Source organism: Podarcis cretensis (genome assembly GCF_951804945.1).
Source record: "Podarcis cretensis genome assembly, chromosome: 1".
NCBI classification, from domain to species: Eukaryota; Metazoa; Chordata; class Lepidosauria; order Squamata; family Lacertidae; genus Podarcis; species Podarcis cretensis.
In genome coordinates this window covers 6,804,677-6,830,272 of record NC_137170.1, presented here as the reverse complement: position 1 = coordinate 6,830,272, position 25,596 = coordinate 6,804,677, and the positions used below count along the sequence as shown (strand labels likewise).

At 45.4% G+C, this 25,596-nt stretch overlaps 1 protein-coding gene across 2 annotated transcripts in view; it reads right to left on the bottom strand.

Moving 5' to 3' along the window:
- The window catches only part of LOC307226574 (solute carrier family 35 member F4), a 183,167-nt gene that overhangs the window by 84,549 nt on the left and 73,022 nt on the right, over positions 1 to 25,596 (bottom strand). The gene's annotated exons all lie outside the window — the stretch shown is intronic.

The following is a 25,596-nucleotide window of genomic DNA, read 5'->3' as shown; positions in this document are numbered from 1 at the left end:
TCAAACCTGCAAACTCTGTGTTATCAACACCCCGCTCTCACCAGTTGAGTTGTCCACCTTGAGAGGGAGAGCTGAGTTTGTGCCTCCATACAGGGACATGGGTGCTGCTGTGGGTTAAACCACAGAGCCTAGGACTTGCCGATCAGAAGGTTGGCGGTTCGAATCCCGGCGACGGGGTGAGCTCCCGTTGCTCGGTCCCTGCTCCTGCCCACCTAGCAGTTTGAAAGCACGTCCAAGTGCAAGTAGATAAATAGGTACCGCTCCGGCGGGAAGGTAAACGGCATTTCCGTGCGCTGCTCTGGTTCGCCAGAAGCGGCTTAGGCATGCTGGCCACATGACCCAGAAGCTGTACGCCGGCTCCCTCGGCCAATAAAGCAAGATGAGCGTCGCAACCCCAGAGTTGGTCACGACTGGACCTAATGGTCAGGGGGCCCTTTACCTTTAATATGTGACTTTGCCTCTAACCCGAACTTCAGACTTCTTGATACACACTCATTTCAAAAGCCAAGAAGCTCGCACGGAAACCTTGCAAGGATGCCAGCAGCCCCAGAAACAACCTTTGAGGAAGGTAAGCTTGTAACTGATACATGATGCCCTGTGAATTTTAATCGGGTGGCACAGGGGCGATCCGTTTGAGAAATGAGACACACAAACATAAATAGCTAATACGTCTTGGATTCGGGATCTGCCTGATCTCCAGAATTTTGAGAAGCGTGGGATGAACGGAAGGTTAATTGGGAAGACATGCAAACACCCCGCAAGCAAATCAGGCCGAATGCTCATTGCCAGATAAGCGCCTCGCAAACAAATCAGAAGGAGACGGAGGAAGCTTTTGCAAGCAAATCAGGATGCAGATTTAATAAATGGTCCGTCTGGAGGAGCCCTAAGATGTCAGGGCGGGAAGAAGATATTGTTGTCCACCCAGCCCTCCCCATTCTAAGTGAACAGAATGCCCCTCCATCACAAAACAACGCATTCCAAAAGCTGAAATTTTAAAATTCCCTTTGCAAATGACTTGTAGCATTGTGAGGGTATTTTCCCCCTGTCTGTCTGTCTGTCTGTCTGTCTGTCTGTCTGTCTGTCTCTCATTCTAATTCTGGTCTAATCTCCATATAATCCTCCTTAATACTTTCCCCTGGAAATCTTGCTTTCTCTCACCATATTGTAGCCGAGCAGATAACATAGCAAAGCCTGCAGGACTGAAGGAGGATTAGGTACTAACTACGATATAAAATCAGAAAGAAAGAGAGGAGAGGAAAGTCACTGTAATCAGTCTGGGCGGCAGGAGTTGGATTAGCCGTACTTACAGTGAATTAGCACTCAACTCTCTGAGGGGCGCCCCGAGGGATCAAAGGAGGGCTAGGTCTGGGTCTTGTGTTGTTGAAGAGAGAAAGAAGAGTCTCCAAGTGAAGCTGAAGTCTTCCGGGTGAGGGCTTGGCTTTCAACCAAGGAAGGAAATAATAAATAAATTTGCAAATCGGGCTGTTGCTGTTTAAGGAAGGTGAGGTTTTAGGGAAAGTTTGCAAATGTGACATGGAAGCTGGCACTGACCAGAAGAGGAATGACTGCAGCAGCACAACTGAACCCCTCCACCTGCCCCCGCTGCAACAAAACATGTCTCTCCTGTATCCTCTACCACTGTAAACTCTCAACAGTTTTGACTTCACCCCCAAAGGCACACTCCTCCATTGTCTCCCGAGACAATTATTATTATTATTACTATTATTATTATTATTAATACCCCGCCCTCCCCAGCCAAGGCCGAGCTCAGGGCGGCTAACAAGCAATAATAAAACAAGTTGAATGAATACAACTTAAAAACAAGATTAAAATACAACATTGAAATATTGAAACAGTAAAATATTAAAATGTTAAAATGCAGCCAACAAACAGATGCCAACAATTAACCTTATGCATCATTTCCTGCTAAATAATAAGAAACCCCAGGGTCATTTACAAAGTAATAAAATCACATAAACATTGGGGAGACACACCACATTTGACACTCCAAAAATGTATCGTTGGTGCTGCCCAAAACAAGAACATATTTACCTTGCGCTGAAACAGTGACAAGGTTGGCACCAGGAAGGTCGCCTTGGGGAAAGCATTGCAGGAACTGGGGCTACTACAGAGAAGACCCCGTCTCTTGTCGCCATCATCCGAATCTACCTTGGACTAGGGAACATAAAGAGAAGAGCCTGAGATGCTTATCTCAGGGTCTGGGTAGGAGATATGGACTTTACCTGAAGAACTCTCTTAAATGCCTGCTCAAATCCTGGAGTCATCCAGAGGAGTGCTGTTAGTTGTTCCCCGTGTTACAGAGACCTGACTGGCCTCACCAAGGAGTTGGGTGCCACCGAGCGAGCTGGCCAGTGATTCACACAGCTCAAAGTTGGATCTCCACAGACTTGGCTGAGTGTGAGGCCAAATGAGCACAGCGGCTCATTTCCTGTAGGTCTTACTCTGTGAAATCAGTTGCCAAGACTAAAGGTCTCCACTTTCCCACAGCCGTCTGTGTCTCCCAAGCAATTGGAGACTGCTTTTGGGGGTCCCCAAACTCTCCTCTGCCCTTCTGGTTCTAAGAGAAAAGGGGGAGCAGAGCAGGAGGAAGAGACACCAGTGACTCTTCACCAGCTGGGCTAATAGTAATAATAATAATAATGTATTATTTATACCCCACCCATCTCGCTGGGCTTTCCCATCCACTCTGGGCAGCTTCCAACAAAATATTAAAATACAGTAGTCCATCAAACATTAAAAGCTTCCCTAATCAGGGCTGCCTTCAGATGTCATCTAAAAGTCTGGTAAGTTGTTGTTCTCTTTGACATCTGGTGGGAGGGTGTTCCACAGGGCGGGCGCCACCAGTGAGAAGGCCCTCTGCCTGGTTCCCTGTAACTTGGCTTCTCACAGTGAAGGAACTGCCAGAAGGCCCTCGGCGCTGGACCTCAGACTGAACAATGGGGGTGGAGACGCTCCTTCAGGTATACTGGACCTTTGAGGCCGTTTAGGGCTTTAAAGGTCAGCACCAACACTTTGAATTGTGCTTGGAAACGTACTGGGAGCCAAACCATGAATTTTGGGAGCAACTCTGGAGTTACCCCCACCCTTTTCTTTCTTTCTTTTTTCGTTCTTTCGTTCTTTCGTTCTTTCTTTCTTTCTTTCTTTCTTTCTTTCTTTCTTTCTTTCTTTCCCAATTTAACTTTTTTTTAGTATATCCCAGGTTGAGCCTACAGAGGAAGATCTTTTGCGCTGCTGACTTCCAGCTGGACCTCATTTGGCCCACAAGCTGAAGGCGTCTTGCCCTCTCAATTGTTGTTGTTGTTTAGTCATGTCCGACTCTTCATGACCCCATGGACCAGAGCACGCCAGGCACTCCTGTCTTCCACTGCCTCCCGCAGTTTGGTCAAACTCATGCTGGTAGCTTCGAGAACACTGTCCAACCATCTCGTCCTCTGTCGTCCCCTTCTCCTTGTGCCCTCCATCTTTCCCAACATCAGGGTCTTTTCCAGGGAGTCTTCTCTTCTCATGATGTGGCCAAAGTCTTGGAGCCTCAGCATCAGGATCTGTCCTTCCAGTGAGCACTCAGGGCTGATTTCCTTCAGAATGGATAGGTTGGGTCTTCTTGCAGTCCATGGGACTCTCAAGAGTCTCCTCCAACACCATAATTCAAAAGCATCAGTTCTTTGGCGATCAGCCTTCTTTATGGTCCAGCTCTCACTTCCATACATCACTACTGCCCCTCTCAATTATCATATGCAAATGTTATGCAAACCAGTGTCCTTTCATGTGTGTGATTAATTTCCTCCGGGGGGGGGGGGGTTGAAATGAAAATGGCCACACACATACTTTCACCACACCTGGTCTCTGCACCCCATCATCAGCGCTGCCCCTCCATCTCCCTCGCAATTTCCGAAAAGTTCAGAGAGAGTTGATGAGGCATAGAATCATAGAATCATAGAGTTGGAAGAGACCACAAGGGCCATCGAGTCCAACCCCCTGCCAAGCAGGAAGCACCATCAGAGCACTCCTGACATATGGTTGTCAAGCCTCTGCTTAAAGACCTCCAAAGAAGGAGACTCCACCATCTTCTGTACTCATTGAAAGATGAGCCTTTCACCTTGAGGACATGGTGGTCAGTCCTCAAATGAGGATTATTTTCTCGGACAGGGCACAATACTGATCAGATGGCAGTTGAGCTTGGCAGCTACAAATCAGAGGTGTTCAGTCGCAGGGATTTATTCAATTAAATCAGAGAAGCCCATCTCATTAAGGGAACAGCCTGTATTAACAGCCCTGTGTCCCAGAGAAATGAATTTTCCTGTCTGAACATTCTGGGTCCAACCTTCTCCAAGTGATTACCACTTTGCAGAGCAATATTTCCTCTTCCAAAGAACATGTGCCAACCTATTTCGGTCCTTTTTATGGTGGTGGAAAGAACAGCGTGTTCACCAGCTTCTTCTGCCGGGTCCTAAAGCCCTGCTAACCTAGCCCAAAACTTCAGCCAAGATGCGGCTGAAGTTGTGCATCATTACTTCACACAGAACTATCATTTGCCCCAAATTATTTCAGTAAATAACTTCAAAACAAAAGAAAGAGAAGGAAATAGAATATCCAAACATTTCAATTTACATGTACAGACTATAGCAGTTTTGGAGAAATCACACAAAAATAAGATTAAAGTGAAAAATAAATTATGAGATTAAAAGAGGCTTTTTAATTTGTGTTTGAATAAGGGTGTGAGCCTTATCATTACAAAAGACTGCCCAGGCTCCCCAAGAAATCCAATCAAGTAACCTGCCAGACAGGAAATAAACAAAGTGACAGGAGAAAACAACATGCAAATGTTCTGTTTTAGATCGCCTTATCTGAGGGGTGGTCTTAGGTTACACCCCTTCTGTGATGAATGCATAATGTTTCTGGGGGTGGTCTTGATCTACAGGATGGGAATTTCAAAAGTCTTTATAAGCCCTTGCACAGCATTTTTCTGGGTCCTCCTCTTTTCCTGCGTGTGAGGGGAGCACCCTGTTGCAACAGATCCATAAAGATCAAGCTTACTAGCTGCTTTGCTTCTCAATATTCTCTGGTTGGCCTCTGTTATTTTCTCCTACCAATAGGGAACCTATGTAAGGACTCTATATGGGTTCTTGGATACCCCATAAGGGAAAAGGGCATATTTTTATTTACAACAATACTACATTTTTTTAGATTTGCCTTGAGAGAGTCTTTAAACCTCTTTTGTTGACCACCAGCATTACACTTTCATATACTGGACAATATAGTGTCCAGATCAAGGGAAGTAATAGTACCACTCTATTCTGCCTTGGTCAGAACACATCTGGAATACTGTGTCCAGTTCTGGGCACCACAATTTAAGGATGCTGACAAGCTGGAAGGTGTGCAGAGGAGGGCAACCAAGATGCTCAAAGGTCTGAAAACTAAGGGAAGTTTTAAATATTTGATGCTGTATTGTTTTTAACACTTGATTGGAAGCCTCCCAGAGTGGCTGGGGAAACTCAGCCAGATGGGTGGGGTAGAAATAATAAATTATTATTGTTATTATTATTATTATTAGCCTCATGAGGAGCGCTCGAAGGAGCTGGGTATGTTTAGCCTGGAAAAGAGGAGACTGAGAGGTGATAGGAGAGCCATCTTCAAATATCTTAAGGGCTGTCACATGGAGGAAGGAGCATGCTTGTTTTCTGCTGCTTCAGAGAGTAGAACTCGAACCCATGGCTTCAAGATGCAAGAAAGGAGATCCCGACTAAGCATCAGGAAGAACTTTCTGACGGTTCAAAAGTGGAGCAGATTCCTTGTGAATCTTTCTTGGGGGGTTTTAAGCAGAGGTTGGGTGGCTATCAGCCGTGGATGCTGGAGCTGAGATTCCTGCATTGCAGGGGTTGGACTAGATGACCCCTGGGGATCCCTTACGACTCTACCATTCTATGAGATGCCAGGGATCAAACCTGGGAACTTTTGCATGCAAAGGAGATGCTCTACCACTAAGCTGAAGGAGAGGCAGAAAAGTTGGCTCCATCCTTGCCTCCGTCCCATTTTCTCACCCTGCCAGAGCTATTTTGAGCAAGATCTGGTTCCCTCTATGAGTGAAGAGAAGGCTGTTCCTCTGCCTCTGTGGCTTCAGAGGCAATTCCAGGGCTGAGAACCCACACCCAGAACCAGGCCAGAGGACAGAAAAACCATTTTGCAACCGGCAGAGCAGAAGACAATCTCCAGCCCTCTCGCCAGTGCCGATGTTCTTGCAAGACAGCTGCCTGGGTTGATAACCCGGCCTTGCTTTGGATTTCAAAAGAGAGGAAAGTGAGCACCGCTAGCTGGCAGCATTTGATTCTCCTTCCGCACGTCTCGCCTGCCTTCCTGAGCGTGCATCGCCTCCAGCTAAGAAGGCAGACTGGCAGCAGAGCCTGCCTGAGGAATGAAGTCAGGCAGGTGTGCTTGTGACCCGACTGCTGATGTGGCGGCAGTTTGCAGCTCGAGACAAAAGCAGGTTCTGCAATGGCTGGAGTGCTGTTAAGCTCCTCTGCAGGAAGAAAGGGGTGCATGCAAACCGACCCCACACAAATAGAAGGTCGCAAGTGCGCATGGCAGTGGAGAGGAGGGAAAAGAAGGGAAGAGGCCTGAGCGGGCAGATAGAGTCCTGGGGGCGGGGCACATTTGCTCCTCTTGAGGCTGAGGTTCCCCATCACTGCGCTACACCACACCAGAGCTCAACGAAGCCTCCCCAGAAAGGCAGACTATAAAATCACAGAATTGCAGAGTTGGAAGAGACCCAGGGGGTCACCTAGTTCAACCTTCTACAGTGCCATCATATTGGGTGTTGCATGGAAATGCACCCCCAAATTCTCCATTCCAGGCCAGGGAGAACAAATTTTTACAGGGGGTGGGGGCCGACACGGCTTCCTCCTTGCTGTCACTACCTGTTCACCTGCTCTCTCTCGCATCAGGCCTTCAGAGGGTGGACAAACCACCTTGGCTATGAGTCCTGGAAGACCACCTCCCTGCCTTGCAGGCCTTTCCCCACCTGGCCTGGGAGGGCAGGGCCCGGACTGACTCCAGCTACAAAAGCAGAGGCTGGAGGAGAGGCTGGAGACCATCTTGGCTGCCTCTTCGTACAAAGCCTGAGCTTCCATAGCCACTATTTGCCATGAACCACCATTGGTAGGTCACTGCAGATGGTGACAGCAGTCACGAAATTAAAAGACGCCTGATTCTTGGAAGAAAAACAATGACAAATCTAGACAGCATCCTAAAAAGCAGAGACATCACCTTGCCAACAAAGGTCCGTATAGCTCAAGCTATGGTTTTCCCAGGAGTGATGTATGGAAGTGAGAGCTGGACCATAAAGAAGGCTGATGGCCAAAGAATGGATGCTTTTGAATTCTGGTGCTGGAGGAGACTCTTGAGAGTCCCATGGACTGCAAGAAGATCAAACCTCTCCATACTGAAGGAAATTAGCCCTGAGTGCTCCCTGGAAGGACAGATCGTGAAACTGAGGCTCCAATACTTTGGCCACCTCATGAGAAGAGAAGATTCCCTGGAAAGACCCTGATGTTGGGAAAGATGGAGGGCGCAAGGAGAAGGGGACGACAGAGGACGAGATGGTTGGACAGTGTTCTCGAAGCTACCAGCATGAGTTTGACCAAACTTGGGAGGCAGTGGAAAACAGAAGTGCCTGGCGTGCTCTGGTCCAGGGGGTCACGAAGAGTCGGACACGACTAAATGACTAAACAACAACAACAGTATTGTTTTCTTGAGAAATGTTTAAGATAAAAAAAATTGGTTAGAGTTGCTGTGTCAAATGTGCACTCTGTCGTTGGGATTCTTTGTAATGTTTTATTTTGAAATCTTTAAGATAATACTTTGTTTTCCTGTTAATTATGTCCCTCTCAACGTATACTTTGGGGGGGGGGTTACTTTCTTCTGCTTTATTGGATATCTTAATGTGATGCAAGTCAGTTTTAGACTTTTTCTTTAAAATATAAAGCGATGCAGAAATGAAATGAATGAATGAGATTCCTGTGTTGCAGGGGGCTGGAGAGCCTTGGAGGGGGGGGGGTCTCTTCCAGTTCTATAATTTTATGATTCTATGATGGTAATGGTGATAAACCAACGCGCACCAGCAATAGTGGCGAGGAGGAACCCAGAGATTGCATCCCATTAGGGGCATACCAAGCCCCACATATAAAAACAAAACAACAAAACACCCAACCCAAAACTTGGAAGCTACTTGCAGAGACTTGTTAAAATGCCTTCTCATTTGAAAGCCAAGCCGCTTTGGGACACAGCTTCCCAGCCTCCCGTTTGTAGAAGGGGAAGCATTTTAGCACCCTCCTGTAGTCAATCGATAGGCAGCTATTTTCAGGGAAAGCAAATGGATTTTAGACCCTCTAACTTCTTCTGGAGCAGTGCCAAGGAATAAGGCTGCAAGATCAGAGGGAGGCACATTTTACAAAGCGAGGAAGGGCTTGCTTGTGGAAGCGCGACTCACGAGAGGATGATCTTACCACAACATGAAGAACTTTGTTTGTAAGGGAGGAACGGGAGAATTTGAGGCGGGGTGTCCCTGAAAAATGGCCTTTTGGAGGAGGGAAATGGAAACAAGTCCTTGGGCAGTTATCTTTCCACAAGGGCAGACATTGATGCTGAAATCCAGCATATCTAGGATCTATGAGTGCAGCTTTCTCCTGACTGAAGTGCAGAGTGTTTGAGGACCGGGACATTCGCAGGAAACCAAAATTCTTGTTTACAAAGCTATGGTACTACCAACCTTACTGTATGCTTGTGAAACGTGGACCACTTACAAACTCCAACTCCTCAGAAGATTCCATCAATGGTGTCTCTAAAAAATTTTACACGTCACCTGAGAAGGCAGGTGTACTGGAAGAAGCAAAGATCACCAATGTCAAAGCAATGATTCTTCAGCATCAACTTCGTTGGACTGGTCATGTTGTGCAGATGCCTGATGATCGTCTTCCAAAGAAACTACTCTATTCCAAACTTAAAAATGGAAAGCATAATGCTGGTAGTCAACAAAAGAGGTTCAAAGACTCTCTCAAGGCATATCTAAAAAAATGTAGTATAAACACCGACAACTGGGAAACAGTGGCCTGTGAGTGCTCCAGTTGGAGAACAGTCTTTACCAAAGGTATCATGGGCTTGAAGACACTCAAACTCAGGACACAAGGGAGAAATGTGCTAAGAGGAAGGCACGCTTGGCAAACCCTCACCATGATCAACTCCCGCCTGGAAACCTATGTCCCCACTGTGGAAGAACGTGTGGATCCAGAATTGGCCTCCACAGTCACTTACGGACTCACTGTTAAGACTGTGTTTATGGAAGACAATCTGACTCGGCTACAAGTGAGTGCCAAAGAAGAAGAAGCAGCAGCATGTCGGGCATTTTTTAAAAGCCTGAAATTTCACAGTATTCCAGTTGGGCAGAGAAATGGCTCAGAGCGAGCTCCTTTGGAAGGCACGAAGAGCCTGAGGCCCGGGGAGCAAATCATAGAATCACAGGAACATAGAAATGTAGAGTTGTGAATTGAAAGGATAAGAAACAGGGATTTATATCTAGATGTTAGGATAGAGATGATAAGGAAAACAGGAAAACAGGAAGACACAATGAGAGATAAAGGAGGTGCTGTGGGATTGGTGGAAGTCAATGTTTTGTTGTTGTTGTTTTAGTGTTTATATTACTAACTTGTAAGATAAGGATTTGTTTTGTTTTGTTTTAGTTGTTGCTTTCTTAGTTTTCGAATGTTGGTTTTTGTGTGTTGCGTATTGTTATTTTTCAATATTTTTCGTTTTGCTGTTGCTGTGGGGAAAATACTAATAAAAATTATTTAATTATTAGAAAAGAAAAGAAAAGAAAAGAAAAGAAAAGAAAAGAAATGCAGAGTTGGGAGGGACCCTGAGGATCATCTAGTCCAACCCCCTGCAATGCCGGAATATGCCTCTGTCCCATATGCAGCGTCCTTGAGTTATGCCTCTCGCTTGCCTGATGTGGGAGTGTGTGTAGAAAGCAGCCAACTGCGCACAGGTAAGATTCAGGGCAGATGCTCCGCCCACTTTTGCCTCTGGCCACGCCCACCACTGACATGTGCCCCGCAAAAGCTTGCCCAGAAGGCAATGTGGCCCTCAAGAGTGAAAAAAGGTTCCCCACAACTGCTATACGGATAACGCCCAGCTTGGCTTTCCTGGATCCCAATCTTGCTGTGGTGGAATTGTTGCGGATGCATGCTCATCACCCCAATCCTCGGTACCCAAACCTCCCAGTTGCTACGCCTGGAATTGGATGAGACCTCCCCATCAGATGACTCTAGATCACTGACCTAGGCAAGGCTGCCCCCATGAGGGATCCTTGTGGCGTTTGCTTCCTAGGTGGTGTTAGTTTCTGTTTCTCACTGTGCAGCTGCTTGGAGTCACAGGACTCTGTTTACATTCCTGGGATTCCATACTATTGGAGTCTCACGGGAAAGGAGACGGGATGTGACGTTAGTGGTTTCCTGTTTCCTTTATTCCTTTGTTTCAGTTGCTCTCTGCTTTCATAGAGAGAGGATGTCTTTTCTGTTCTGCGTAGTTTAGAAATAAAACTCTTTAAACATGTAGCTCATATGATCTCATCCTTCCTTGCTGGGAACTTTGCTGAGTGAAGAATGTGCTTGGAGCCTTATCAAAGGCTTGAGGTCATTAATTGTTTGTCGGAGGCTATTTCAAAGGCTCGGTCGAAGGGAGCTGCCGACAGGTGGGTCATAAGGAAAGGGTTAAATGAGTGTGAAGCGATTGGCCAGTGGGAACCCAAGGGGAGGAGTTAGAGTTAGAATTGGAAGTGTTGGGAAGTCAGTTGGGAGTTGGAGAAGGAAGAGAGAGGATAAGTCTGTGGGTTGGTCGAGTTGTGTTGTGAGAGAGTGAAAGAAACTGATAGGAGTCAGATAGACAGTTGGGGTAATCAGTTAGCAGTTCAGGAAAGGATATAGAAACTAAGATTAAGAAACTAACAAGTAAAATTATCTGAAACCATAAACTTGTTAAGGCTTAGAAAATAAACTTGCTTATTTGATTTAATGTTAACAAGTGTCTGGACTCTGTGTGTACCCGAGGGAACTGGGTTGGTGGCAGCGAGGAAGCAATCACAGTGGTGGCACAGGGATCAATAGACCATCAAACGTCCGGGGGCCCTGTGTGATCGCCGCAGTCCTCTTGTGGCCCCTGTGAGATTTTCATCCCAGCCAAACTGACAATTTCCCCTTCCCTCAAATAAGCCGAACTGCCAACATTCTCTACCCGCTTTATTGCTGGGATGCTCAGCTCAGCCAGTCGGTGCCTGAGGCGTCAGGCTGCCACAAACAATACAGCTTCTACAACTTTTCCCTTTTTCTTCTCAATGCCTGGCTGCATTCCAGAGATTCACCCTTCCTTCCATCACTCAGACATTTAAAACTGCACATTAAACCTGCAATGCAAAGCATACAATCCACCCCTCACCTCAGAAAGGAAGCACAAGACACCAGAACTACTTTATCGGGGGGAGTTTATGGGGGCGGGGGGAAGAACCACAAACTTTCTCCTGTTCAAATGCAACGTTGTTTTTTAATCTACCGGCAAGGTTAAAAATTCGACGCCTCAGGGCTGCCTTCATCGCCCACGGTGGTAATAAGCTGGCAGCAAACTAAGGGGAGAAAAAAACAGTTTTGTGAAGAATTCTCTGGCGTGTGCATATTTTATACTGGAATAAATTTCCATAAAGAGAAGGTCCTGATGGAAGACCACAATCTCCACAGTTGACAAGGCTTTAGTGCTCAGAGTGAGTTAGGAAGCATCACCTGAGACACAGACAGACAGACAGACAGACAGGACAGACAGACTGCTAAATTATTCCTATCCAGGTCACAAGGGGGGGGAATTATTTAGGGTTTGGGGGGCAGATCAGGCATGGAATGATTCTCCCCGTCCAACAGCAAAGGGAGGGGGTCTGTCTGAGTCGTAGCAGCACTTTGAAAAATTGGTTTTTTTACAATTCCTGAATTTCAGCACCTGAATTTCAGAGAGCTGTCAGTGGCCTCAGCAGGAATTACTTCAAGACAGTGACACACTCCCCAGGGTGATGCTTTTAACACTCAACCTCTTAAACACACACACATGCAAGCGTACACACACACACACACACACACACACACACACATTTCAGAGTAGCAACTTAATGCAATTTGATGCCACCGTTAGTCCAAAACGTTTTAGGACGTGAAGTAGCAAATGGCACACAAACACAAGCAGGGAGAAAAATACACACACGCTGGGGGGGGGGTGTGAATTATATACATATTGAAAAACCCCTTCTCCAACAATTCAAAGGACTGATAATTTGGGGCTGCGGAAACCTGTTGCCCTCCAATTGGACTCCAACTCCCATCATCCGCAGCCAACATGCCCAATAGTCAGAGATGATGGGAGTTGGAGTCCAATTGGAGGGCAACAGGTTTCCCCATCCCAATGCTACGGGAAGCTTGCAAGCAGGACAGTGTGGTATAGTGGTCACAGTGTTGGACCTGGGAGGCGACGGTTCTAAGGGGAAGCTGGAGGTGCAAATGACCATCCAGCTTTGAAAAGCTGGCATGGCTGGATCAAGGTCATCAGCTTTGTTGAATTAACTAAACTAAATAGCTCTGACCGGACCTTGAATAAGTATGCAATTTATTGTTTTGAATCTCATTGCGCTGCTTTCTTTCTTGGTGGGTCGCGCAAACCGCTGTTCTGAATGGTGCTTTTTATAGGGTAGGGTAAGGGGGCAAGTTTATGAAACCGAGGGGACAGTGGCCCGCCTTAGATTGCTTTTCAAGCTGCACTGGCTCCCGGTGGAGTACAGGGTCAGATTTAAGGTGCTGCTTTTGACCTTTAAAGCCCTTCACGGCCTAGGACCCTCGTACCTACTGTTGTGTATTGAGTCAAAGGATTTTATATCTGTATTATTATTGTCTGTAATTGCATTAGGGTAAAGTAACTGCCTTTTGGTTCCAGAGGGTACAGCTACTATTGGTTCATTTAAGCTGCTGTATTTGGATCCTCTGTCTTATTGGTTTCCTCCAAAAGGCAGGACTGTGATTGCCTGATATTGTTCCCTCCAAAATGTATCCTTTCTAGCTAGTTCCCTGTCCCTATAAATGTAGCTCTCCCCTCCTCAAGTCAGTCTTGTTGCTTTAATAAAGAAGTGTTACTAGAGAACTGTCTCCAGCATATTATGTCAAGAGAGCTGAAATCACAAACCCCACGTCACAACACCTACGAGACCGCCTCTCCCGGTATGCCCCACGGAGAGCCTCAAGGTCCATAAATAACAACACCCTAGTGGTCCCGGGCCCTAAGGAAGTTAGATTGGCTTCAACCAGAGCCAGGGCCTTTTCAACTCTGGCCCCGGCCTGGTGGAACTCTCTGCCTCATGAGACCAGGGCCCTGCAGGATCTGATTTCTTTCCGCAGGGCCTGTAAGACAGAGTTGTTCCACCTGGCCTTTGGCTTGGAGCCAATTTGATTCCCTCTCTCTCTCTCTCTTTTCTTTTCCTTCTCCTCCTGCGATGAGGCTACATTTTAATATTTTAATGTTCCATTATTTTAATGTATTTTATTTTTGTTTTTAAGTTGTAATCATTCTTGTTTTTATTATTGTTTGTAAGCCGCTCTGAGCCCGGCCTTGGCTGGGGAGGGCAGGGTATAACTAAAAAATTATTATTATTATTATTATTATTATTATTATTATTATTATTATTACAATGCTTGCCAGCACCCAAATCCAGAGGAGGTGTCGGAAGCTGAAGAGGCAACAGGGTTTAGTGAGCAGGAAGAGTCTGTGGCAGAGAACAGTCTAGACTCAGAGGCAGAAGTGGAGGATGGAGAGGGGAGAGCCAAGAGGCAAAGATGAGTCAGGCTAGCGAATAATCCAGAGAGTCTCCGGCTCCTGCTGTAACCAGCTCCCTTGCCCCCTGATCTCCCAGGACCGGAAGAGGTATGAAGAGGGAGGAGCAAAGAGAGACAGCCTCAGATTGCTAAGGGAGGAGCCTTAGAGAGCAGTGGGAAGGCAGGAACCTTCAGTCCTAGTTGCTTTGCTCACTAGGCCCAAGATGTTACGTTTCTTTGAATACAGAGTTAACTTCGTGGACACCTTTTGAGTTATCGCAGACCTGCACCGGACGCTCCTGATAGCAGATTCGTGAACGACGTGCCAATTCCACTAGCGCTGAGCATCACTTAACTCCAGCCTGCTTCAAACCAAAACATGCCCCCTGTGCTGGTCCTGGGGGCTACCAAGAGGCGAGGTCCGAGTCCAGTCCAAGGTCAATGGTGCGGTATGGAGGCTGTCCATCAAAGCTGTAGCTGGGTCCAAGGCAGGGAGTCAGGTGAGGTCAGGAACTCTGGCAGAAGAGCAGGCAGGAACAGGCTACCAACAATGTTGTTCCCACAACCTGGGACTGGGGCTGACTGGCTTTTATCTGCCCCGAGGCATAGGGTGGCCACGATCCTCTGGTGACTCGCCTCTCCTGGCCTGGAGGTGAGCACTCCTTCTGTGGGAACTTAGTTCCCTCTGCCTCTCTGCCCTGAGCCTCTGCAGCTCAGGAGAGGCTGGCGGGTTACCGGACTCAGAGGCAAACTCAGCTTCCCCTGACGGGGCTGAGAGTGGAGCACCTGCAGGCAATGGGTCCTCCATCACCTCAGGAGCCAGAGCAGACTCAGCTGGTGCCTGCACCTGAGGATCCAGCACAGGTGAGGACCCTTCAGGCTCAAGCCCCAGCCCCGGCTCAGCTGGTTCTGGAGGTGGGGACTCCTGTGCAGGCTGGGATTCCTCGGGTTCAGCCTCCAAGTCCGAATCCCAGGCCATCACACACACACACCCTTTAAGCGTCCTAACATGCAAATATGGGAACATTTTAAAACCAGCACAGCTACAATGTGTAATTATGGGTAGCAGGGTGGGGAGGAGATCTGTACCCGAGCACAGAGTTAAAAGCTGTTCTGGGAAGAGCATTGCTTGACTTGCCTGCAATTAAAATCTATGCTTTAGGTTTTGAATTAACATAACATTTGGGATTTAGCAGGCCAGGGCTGGGGGGGGGGGGGAGAAATCTTCCCTTTTAATGAAAGCTGCGGTTCTTGGAGAACTCTCCAGAGCTGAAGTAATTATTTATGTTCTTTTTACCTCTTTGGAAGAAGAGCTTAAAGAGCAACGTTCTGATCTACACACCCACGCCCTGGAAGCATATGGGCACCAAATATCCGATAAAAATGCTGCTGCATGAGACTCTGTACCCACCCATAGATATAGCATAGAATCAGAGAACTGTAGAGCCAGAAGGGACACCCCAAAGGTCATCTAGCCCAACCCCCTGCAATGCAGGAATCTCAACTAGATCATAGATGAGAGATGGCTGCCCAGCCTCTGCTTAAAAGGCTCCAAGGAAGGAGAGCCCATCACCTCCCAAGGAAGATCGTTCCGCTGGCAGACAGCTCTTCCTGGCTGGGTCCAGACACATCAAAGAAGCGTTTCAGAAAAAGCGCGTTGTAAACCTCAAATTGGGAAACTACGTTGGCAAAAGATGGAACTCCATAGCGCCATCTGGTGTCACAGTGTTATAATGCGTATAAAACGCTTTTTCTTTACTAATGTGTTGTTGTTGTTGTTGTTTAGTCGTTTAGTCGTGTCCGACTCTTCGTGACCCCCTGGACCAGAGCACACCAGGCACTCCGGTCTTCCACTGCCTCCCGCAGTTTGGTCAAACTCATGCTGGTAGCTTCGAGAACACTGTCCAACCATCTCGTCCTCTGTCGTCCCCTTCTCCTTGGGCCCTCCATCTTTCCCAACATCAGGGTCTTTTCCAGGGAGTCTTCTCTTCTCATGAGGTGGCCAAAGTACTGGAGCCTCAGCTTCACAATCTGTCCTTCCAGTGAGCACTCAGGGCTGATTTCCTTCCAAATGGAGAGGTTTGATCTTCTTGCAGTCCATGGGACTCTCAAGAGTCTCCTCCAGCACCAGAATTCAAAAGCAGCAATTCTTCGGCGATCAGCCTTCTTTATGGTCCAGCTCTCACTTCCATACATCACTACTGGGAAAACCATAGCTTTAACGATATGGACCTTTGTTGGCAAGGTGATGTCTCTGCTTTTTAAGATGCTGTCTAGGTTTGTCATTGCTTTTCTCCCAATTACTAATGTAGCTGAGTCCAAAGTCAGAAAGTTCTTCCTTGAGAGCCAGTGTGGTGTAGTGGTTAAGAGCAGTAGACTCGTAATCTGGTGAACCGGGTTCGATTCCCTGCTCCTCCACATGCAGCTGCTGGGTGACCTTGGGCCAGTCACACTTCTCTGAAGTTTCTCAGCCCCACTCACCTCACAGAGTGTTTGTTGTGGGGGAGGAAGGGAAAAGAGAATGTTAGCCGCTTTGAGGCTCCTGAAGGGGAGTGAAAGGCGGGATATCAAATCCAAACTACTACTCTTCTTCTTCTTCTTCTTCTTCTTCTTCTTCTTCTTCTTCTTCTTCCTGGTGTTTAGTAAGAATCTCCTTTCTTGTCACTTGAAGCCACTGGTTTGGGTCCTACGCTCCAGAGCAGGAGAAAACAGGCTTGCTCCCTCTTCCATGTAACAGCCCTTGAGATATCTGACATCTAACCACATATTGAAAGCCCATGGCTCCCCCGCAAAGAATTCTGCAGACCTGTCAGTGTCACAGGTCCCACATACTGTTTTAGTGTGGCCACATCTGAACTTTGAAACTCCCTGACTATTGACGTCAGGCCTTCATTGTATTGTTTCTGGTGCCAATGAAAAGCATTTTTGTGTAGACAAGCCTCTCCAGACATGTAGAATATAGGGCCGTGTGTTTTAATCTGGTTTCTATCTTGTCACTGGTTTAAATTATTTTTTCTCACCTGCTTTGATTATTTTTTGTTCTTAACTGGTTTTTAGTTTGTTTTATCGTTTTTGTAGACTGCTTTGAGGGTTCATTTTTTACAATCAAATGGTATATAAATGTTATAAAGTAAATTGTTTGTTAAGTGTGCTGGGAATTGTAGCTCTGTGAAGGCTAAACTACAGTTCCCAGGATTCCATGTCCGTTAAAGTGGCACCAATGTGCTTTAAATGTCTGGTGCAATGTGATCACAGGGAGCCACCGCCAACCTGCTTTGGAAGCGTGGCCATGGTGCCTCGTGGAAGTCAGTGGAAGGGGCGGCAGCGGAGAAAGAATGTCTGCAGCCAACCCCAAGGACAGCTTAGTCCTGCCGGCGTAGAGTGGTTGGTTGTCAGGAACAAAACACCCAGTGTCCGTGAAGTTAATTCTTCATTCAAACAAACAACACAGCTCATGCCTAGTGGTTACAGCAACCCTTCCCAGTAGGTCTTGCCTCAATGAAGCAGTTGCAAGGACTGAAGGTCCTTGCCTTCCCAATGCTCTCTGCATCTCCTTCCCCAGGGTACTTCCCCAGCAACCTGAGGCACCTTCATCTTATCTCTCTTTGCTCCTTCCTCTTCATACCTCTTCTGGTCCTGAGAGACAAGGGCGGAGGGCAGCTGGTTGTAGCAGGAGGGGGAGACTCCCTGGATTCTTCAGCAGTCTGCCTCATCTCTGTCTCCTGGCCTCCCTCCTCTCCTGCCTCTGATTCTGGACTGCTCTCTGACAGACTCCTCCTGCTCACTAAACCCTGTTGCCTCTTCAGCTTCCAACACCTCCTCCCCATCTTCTCCCTCTGACCACATATCATCGTCCCACCACCAATCCCCTGGCTCTGAGCCTTCTTCCCCTGGCGGGTTCCCCAGCTGGTGCCTCCCACCAGCACAAGATTCCTTGGTGGATTCATCAATATCCTATGCCAAAGGGAAGGAAGGGAGAGGTCCCAGGTATTCTAGGGGAGAGAAGCCAGAAAACAAGGGCTGTCCATGGTAAACACAGAAAGTTGTAGCCCTGAGAAAAGAGGAAGAGTCTGCCTGGTTAGCCCTATGAACAATAAAACCAGTGGGCTATATTCAACCTGGACTCCAGGATGGTTGGCATTCCTGCTCAAGGTAAGGTTGATTTTGAAGAGGAAAGCTATTGATGTCCTGAATTCAAGTGTCTTCAAAGCCCATGACACCTTTGATAGAGGCTGTTCTGCAACTAGAGCGCTCGCAGGCCAGTGATTCCCAGTTGTCGGTGTTCATACTACATTTTAAAAAAGATTTGCCTTGAGAGAGTCTTTAAAACTCTTTTGTTGACCACCAACATTACACTTCCCATTTTTAAGTTCGGAATAGAGTACAGTGGTACCTCGGGTTACATACGCTTCAGGTTACAGACTCTGCTAACCCGGAAATAGTACTTCGGGTTAAGAACTTTGCTTCAGGATGAGAACAGAAATCGTATGGCGGCAGCACAGTGGCAGCGGGAGGCCCCATTAGCTAAAGTGGTGCTTCAGGTTAAAAACAGTTTCAGGTTAAGAACGGACATCCGGAACGAATTAAGTACTTGACCTGAGGTACCACTGTAGTTGCTTTGGAAGACGATCATCAGGCATCCACACAACATGACCAGTCCAACGAAGTTGATGTTGAAGAATCATTGCTTCGACACTGGTGATCTTTGCTTCTTCCAGTACACTGGCATTAGTCTGCCTGTCTTCCTGAGTGATGTGTAAAATTGTTCGGAGACACCGTTGATGGAATCTTTTGAGGAGTTGGAGATGGTGTTTATAAGTGGTCCACATTTCACAAGCATACAGTAAGTTTGGTAGTACCATAGATTTGCAAACAAGCATTTTGGTCTTCCTGCGAACGTTCTGGTCCTCAAACACTCTGCACCTCAATTGGGAGAAATCGGGAATTTGTGAGTAGCCACAACAGCTATGCTGTGACTCCGGGGTCAGTGGCAGTAAAGTTTCTGAATACCAGCTACTAGAAACCACAGGAGGTGATCTTGTGCTCAGATCCTGTTTGCGGGTTTCCCACCAGGGCATCTGGGAACGGGATGCTGGACTAGATGAGCAAATTGGCCTGGTCCTGTTGCCGACCTCTGGCACGTGCCCAACCCACTGCTTCATCTTTGCAGTTGAAATAAGGACGCCTTGCTTGAGCCCAGGATGCTCAGCTTCTCAAAGGGTTCGTTTTCAAACCGGCTTGTTTTCTATTCTTGGCTTCGGTTAAGGAGGAGAATTTATGCTTAACATTAGCTCAGAGCTGGCAGACAAGTCAGAGGGGGGTTTTAGCGTGCTTGCGGCGAGGTGGGAACGCTTGTTCTGATAGTATTACTCAAGCAATAAGAAGCACCGCTACACTACAAATCCCCAGGCTACGTTGCAAAGTGACCTGTGGCCATGACACTAAATAAAAACTGCAGGGGAGCTGTGCAAAAGGTAAAGTCCTCATTGATTCTTCATGTGTGGAGAGAGAGAGGAGGGGAGGGCTATTAGGAAACCTGCAGCAGTATTACAAGAGGGAGAGAAGAAAGAAAGCAACCTTTTGTTCCAGGAAAACCACATTTTATCATCATCATCAGTTATGTAATATACACTAGGGGCTGTTGCCCCTGCTCAGATTGCTTACCAATATCCCCTACCCCCTACCCACACCAAACCCCTATCCTTGCCTTGCCAGCTTACCGCTCACTCCCTTTACAACTCACCCAAACTCCCATTCCTTCACAGCTCCTTCTAGCCCTTCCATATCCTCGGAGCTCCTCAGATACCTGCTTTATTAAAGAACCTGATGTTGTTTAAGATTGCCATTCTAAAACCTGCCTTCTCTTTTGCTCCCCTTCCCTCCCCTGCCTTCATGCAAATGCAGAATCCCCCAATGGGGGGTTGCGTGATGACAGCCTTGCATTTTTATTTATATAGAAAGATATATACTCAATGCAGCAATGTGCAGATCTTATGCCTGACCACATAACTGTTTGCCTCTTGGGCAGCAGCAAACCTTTTCTCGTTTCGTAACTTCAGCAGACTTCTTAACTGAGCCTGAGATTTGATTGCTGACCTCTGATCCTTTGACCATGGACTTGCGGCACTCTGATTAATTTTACTGTCCCTTTGACCTGTTGCATAAATGTGTCGTTTCTACTGATTTTTGATGTTAGCCGCCTTAATGACAGAAAAGGCAAGAGGTAAGTAAACCTTTTAGGGGGAAGTGTTGCTGTTTCTTTAATCTGCTTCCAATCTTCAATCTTTTTATATTTGAACTTATTTTTAATGATTTCTTATCTAAAATGCTTTCCATTTCTTTTGCATCTGAAATCGTTGTAACTGATTTTTACTGTTAATTTCTTTAAAGTCGTTGAATCACTTTGAGATCTTTTATAGGAAGTGGAATGAAAGAAGCACGCTTGTGTATGTGTATAAGATGCTTTCAAAAACCCAAAGGACTCTCTGAAAAAAGTCTAGTCCTTGATTTGGTATCAAAAGGAGAACAAAAGGACCTTTTGAAGAAAGTGCTATGGCTCAGAGCTACAGCCCCTGCCTTGCATGCAGAAGGTCACAGGTTCGATCCTGGACATCTCCAGGTAGAACAGGGAATGTCCCCACACTGAAAACCGAGAGTTTATTTTCTATTTATTTATTTTCCGTATTTTATATAGGCAGCTCACACATTCAATTAGGTATCTAATCTAGATTGATGACTAAAAACCTCAATACCGGCTACAAAGTGGGATTTAATGGCTGTCTATCAGGGATTCTTTACCTGTCATTTCTGCATTGCAAGGATGGCTCTCAGGGTCCCTTCCAGCTACACAGTTCTAGGACTATAAGCCTTGCGTTCCTACATAGAAAGGGCACTGAGCCCTTGAGATCACGGAGTAGTGGTTGTTCTGGGGACGCGGGTGGCGCTGTGGTCTAAACCACTGAGCCTCTTCAGCTTGCCGATCAGAAAGTAGGCGGTTCGAATCCCCGCGACAGAGTGAGCTCCCGTTGCTCGGTCCCAGCTCCTGCCAACCTAGCAGTTCGAAAGCACACCAGTGCAATTAGATAAACAGGCACTGCTCTGGCGGGAAGGTAAATGGCGTTTCCGTGCACTCTGGTTTCCGTCACGGTGTCCCGTTGCACCAGAAGCAGTTTAGTCCTGCTGGCCACATGACCCAGAAAGCTGTCTGTGGACAAACGCTGGCTCCCTCGGCCTGAAAGCGAGATGAGCGCCGCAACCCCATAGTTGCCTTTGACAGGACTTTACTGTCCAGGGATCCTTTACCTTTACCATTCTAGCCATCTCTTTGAAACCAGAAGGGCTCGCAGAAGCCACTTTCATTATTCATCTGTTAGTACAGCCCAGGACCATAATTCTTCCTTTAGTGGGATGTCATTTAGAGATGTTCCAAAATCTCCAAGGCAGTGGTAGACCTGCACTCGGCAGAGAGTGAGACTCTTTAATCTCAGGGTTGTGCATTTGAGCATAAGATTTGTGCATCGCAGGGGGTCTGACTTGATGACCCTCGTGGTTCCCTTCCAATTCTACAATTCTGTGATTCTCTGATTCCATTTATATCGCGCCTTTCTCCCAAGCTGGGATTCAAGGCGGCTTACGCTATTTTTAAAACCTCAAATTTATTTATTTTTTTAATTCTTTTTATTAATTTTCACATTAGATCACCAAAAAGAAAAACAAATCAACGGTTACAACAGTTGCAAAAAACCCCAACACACAGAAAAAAGAAAACTAAATAAATATCAAAACATAACGTATAAACAATGTCGATTTCCATTACGCTTCTTTGTCTTCTCATTTATATCTTTATATCTTTAAGTATTTTAATCATTCTTCTACACATCTATTGACTTCCATCCCTCCCGGTTTCAGGCTTCTTAATATGAATAGTTTATTTCTCCTGCAGTTGATAATTATAATGATTTGCACATCGTAAGATCTATATCAGTCCTGCTATAGTTTTTAGGTTCTTGTAATTCCCTTCAATATAAATCATAAATTTATTCCAGTCATTAATAAACTTTGTATTCTTTTGGTTTCTAATTTTTTGTGTCATTTTTGCAAGTTCTACAAATTCGAATAACTTTGTTTGCCAATCACTAATTGGTGGGATACTTTGGCTTTTCCAATTTTGGGCAATTAATAATCTAGCGGCAGCTGTAGCATACTGGAATAATGTCTTATCTTCTTTTTTAATTTCGTCCCCAATTATTCCCAGAAGAAAAGCCTCTGGTCTTTTGGGAAATGTATATTTAAATATTTTTTTTAACTCATTGTAAATATATTCCCAGTATTTCTTCATTTCGTCGCATGTCCACCACATGTGGAAAAAATTACCTTCTTTAGTTTTACACTTCCAGCAAAACTTATTCCCTGTCTTGTACATTTTCCCTAGCTTTGCTGGGGCAATGTACCACCTGTACATCATCTTTTCTAAATTTTCCCTCAGTGTTACACATGCCGTGAATTTCATTCCGCTAGTCCATAAATTCAGCCACTTATCATACTCTATATTATATCCCAGATCCATTGCCCATCTTGTCATGACCTCCTTTATTTCCTCATCTTTGGTGTCCCATTCTAATAGTATATCATACATTTTAGATAATAATTTGGATTTACCCTCTATTATTTCTATCTGAAATTTGGATTTCTTCTCATTCATCCCTACTTTTTTATGTTACGTCCATATTGCGTTTATTTGGTGGAATTGTAACCAGCTTGTTAATTTCTCTTTCAGCTCCTCATATGTTCTCATCCTCCATCCACTTTCTGATCTTATTAGTAGGTCCTCATAAGTAAACCTTTTTCCTTCCATATTGGTTTTTTTGATCACTGAAATATCGATTGGTGATAGCCACCAGGGTGTTTTCCATTCAAGGAGTTTTTTATTCTTCTCCCACACTTCATATAGAGGCCCCCTAATAATATGACTAGAAAACCCTTTATGTACTTTTTCTTTGTTTTGCCATAGGTAGGCATGCCAGCCAAACCTATTGTCGAACCCCTCGAGGTCTAATAAGTCAGTATTTTCCAAATTGATCCAATCTTTGATCCAGCAAAGGCAGGCTGCCTCGAAATATAATTTTAGGTTGGGTACCGAGAATCCCCCTCTTTCTTTCCGGTCTGTAAGAAGTTTGAATCTAATTCTTGGCCTTTTTCCTTGCCATATGAATTTCGAAAGAGTTTTTTTGCCAATCTGTAAACATTTTAGGGGAATGAAATGGAGAAGGGGAAGAAATGGAGGCAGTGAGAGATTTTACTTTCTTGGGCTCCATGATCACTGCAGATGGTGACAGCAGCCACGAAATTAAAAGACGCCTGCTTCTTGGGAGAAGGGCAATGACAGGCCTAGACAGCATCTTGAGAAGTAGAGACATCACCTTGCCAACAAAGGTCCGTATAGTTAAAGCTATGGTTTTCCCAGTAGTGATGTATGGAAGTGAGAGCTGGACCATAAAGAAGGCTGATCGCTGAAGAATCGATGCTTTTGAATTATGGTGCTGGAGGAGACTCTTGAGAGTCCCATGGACTGCAAGAAGATCCAACCTCTCCATTCTGAAGGAAATCAGCCCTGAATGCTCACTGGAAGGACAGATTGTGAAGCTGAGGCTCCAGTACTTTGGCCACCTCATGAGAAGAGAAGACTCCCTGGAGAAGACCCTGATGTTGGGAAAGATGGAGGGCACAAGAAGAAGGGGGCGACAGAGGACGAGATGGTTGGATAGTGTTTTCGAGGTTACCAGCATGAGTCTGACCAAGCTGCGGGGGGCAGTGGAGGACAGGAGTGCCTGGCGTTCTCTGGTCCATGGGGTCACGAAGAGTCGGACACGACTAAACGACTAAACAACAACAACAACAAACATTTTAGAGCCTCTGATCACGGGGATGTTTTGAAACAAAAACAGCATTCTTGGAAGTAAGTTCATTTTTATTGCCGCCATCCTTCCCATCCACGAGAGTTTCACTCTGCTCCAGGTGTCCAGGTCTTTCTTAATCTGCTTCCATGTCATAAGGTAGTTGTCTTGAATCAAATTTATATTTTTAGTAGTTAACCAAATTCCCAGATACTTTATTTTTTTTGCCACTTTAATTCCATACTGTAATTCTAGCTTTTCATTTTCATCCTTTTGCAAATTCTTCGTTAAAATTTTGGTCTTTAATTTATTCAATTTGAAACCAGATACCTTACCAAATTCTTCTAACATCTCCAAGGCCTTACCAACACTTTCTTGTGGGTTTTCCAGGGATAGCATCAAGTCGTCGGCATACGCTTTTAACTTATACTCCTTTGTTCCTATTTTGATCCCACGGATCTCTGATGTTACTCTTATTTTATTTGTGATTACCTCTAGTGCCATAATAAATAGAAGCGGGGATAGAGGGCAACCCTGTCTTGTTCCTTTTTCAATTTTAAATGAGTTTGTTATTATTTATAATCAGTTTTGCAGATTGTTTCGAGTATATTGCTTTTATTCCGTTCATGAACTCGCCCTCTAGCCCCGCTTTTTCCATGCTCTTCAATAGGAACTGCCAAGAAACGTTATCAAATGCCTTTTCAGCATCGATAAAAATCAGCGCCGCGGGTATCTCATTCTTACATTCCAAGTACTCAATAATGTTTATAGCGTGCCTTACGTTATCTCTAAGTTGCCTATTTGGAAGAAATCCTGCCTGATCTTTATGTATTAAATTTACTAGACATTTCTTAAGTCTGCTTGCCAACTCCTCTGCGAAGATTTTATAATCATTATTTAATAGTGATATCGGTCTATAGTTCTTAATATTCAGTTTGTCCATATCTGGTTTAGGGATCATCGTTATATAAGCCTCTTTCCAGGACTCTGGAATCTTTCCTCCTTTCAATATCTTATTCATGGTGTCACATAGCACTGGTGTTAATTGGTGTTCTAATACTTTATAGTATTTGGCTGATAATCCGTCCGGTCCTGGGGCTTTTCCTGGTTTCATCTTCTTTATTGCCTCCTGGATCTCTTCTATTTTTATGGGATTATTTAATTGGTATCTTTCTTCATCTGTTATAGTCTTCCCACTATAGTCTTCTAAATATTTTTCTATTTGGGCTATTCCTTTCTCTTCTTTTTTATACAGCTTCTCATAGAATTTGAGGAAATTCTCTTTTATTTCTTTTGGGTCTTCAATCAAGTGCTCTTCTACTTTTATCTTATTTATTACACTTTGTTCTTGCCTTCTTCTCAATTGCCATGCTAATAATTTGCCCGTTTTGTTTGCTGATTCGAAATATTTTTGTTTCATTACTTTGATTTTCCATTCTATTTCTTGACTTGTTAACATTGAATATTGAGATTGTAACATTTTTGTTGTTTGCCTGTTTTGATCATCATTGGGGTTTGTTATTAATTTTTTCTCACACTCTCTTATCTGATTGAGAATTTCCTCCTTCTTTTGTTCTCTTACTTTCCTCCTGTAGCTGTTTTGCTGTATAAAAAACCCTCTTAAAACCGCTTTACTAGCATCCCAGACTATGTCCAGACTTGTCCCAGTATTGAGATTCAGGGTAAAGTATTCTTTTAAGGTGGTTTTGGCTTTTTCCACAACCTCCTCGTTTTCTAATAGGTATTCATTTTTTCTCCATCTGAAACCGCCCTGTGATTTACCTTTTATTTCCAATATAACC